Source organism: Panthera tigris, chromosome D1 (genome assembly GCF_018350195.1).
Source record: "Panthera tigris isolate Pti1 chromosome D1, P.tigris_Pti1_mat1.1, whole genome shotgun sequence".
Lineage (NCBI taxonomy): Eukaryota > Metazoa > Chordata > Mammalia > Carnivora > Felidae > Panthera > Panthera tigris.
In genome coordinates this window covers 27,116,691-27,117,650 of record NC_056669.1, presented here as the reverse complement: position 1 = coordinate 27,117,650, position 960 = coordinate 27,116,691, and the positions used below count along the sequence as shown (strand labels likewise).

Sequence of the window (960 nt, the reverse complement as noted above, 5' to 3'; positions counted from 1 at the left end):
CATGCTCATTTATCCACATGTTATCTATGGTGGCTTTCACACTACAAAGGCAGGGTTGGAATGCAAGGACTGAAATATTTACCATCTAGCCATTTATGGAAAACTACCAACCCCTGCTCCAAAAGAAGCATAGATAAATTGAACTGTTGCAGTTCAAGCTCTCCAAGAAGTAGACTGTGAGAAAGAGTTCAGGGTTCAGGATGTTAAGTAGGGGATGCCTCTGGGATCCACACATCTGGAGCAGAGAGAAAGGTAGCAGAAGTGGGCACAGAGAGAAATCCAACTGCAATATGGGTCCAGCAGCCTCAGCTGACTCCAGAAGGAACACAGGAGCAAATAACCCTTCAGAGTTGGCCTGAATGGGCCCAAGTAGCTGCACTTTTACCCTCTGCCTTAATTGGTCATTGGAAGTGGGCTATCCCCAGGAATGATATGCCTTTGGGTGAGGCAGCTGTCAAAGGGGCTGACTGCTCAAGGTTGTCTACTGACATCAATCCTAGAACCAAGGGTAACAAATCCTCCCCCCAAGGAAACCTTAGGGGCATATCTTCATGCCCAGCACAGCCACCCAAGCTTTTTTTTTTTTTTTTAATATGGAACACTTCACAAATTTACATCTCATCCTTGTGCAAGGCCATGCTAATATTCTCTGTATTGTTCCAATGTTAGTAAATGTGCTGTTGAAGCGAGAACCACCCAAGTTTTTTTTAAGTTTTCCTCCCATTTACAATTGTACCAAAAACTGTAAGATACCCAGGAATAACCCTAACCAAAGAGGTAAAAGATATGTGTGTTTAAAACTATAGAAAAGTTATGAAAGAAACTGATGAGGACACAAAGAAATGGAAAAACATTCCATGCTCATGGATTGGAAGAACAAATATTGTTAAAACGTCGATACTACCCAAAAGCAATCTACAAATTCAAAGCAATCCATATCAAAATAACATCATCTGTCTT

General features: G+C 41.6%; 1 non-coding gene across 1 annotated transcript; it reads right to left on the bottom strand.

Annotated features, from left to right (window-relative positions):
• Positions 1–587: 587 nt before the first annotated feature.
• Positions 588–693, bottom strand: LOC122231553. The gene has a single exon (XR_006208823.1). It is a non-coding gene; the product is annotated as a U6 spliceosomal RNA (small nuclear RNA).
• Between the last annotated feature and the right edge of the window lie 267 nt (positions 694–960).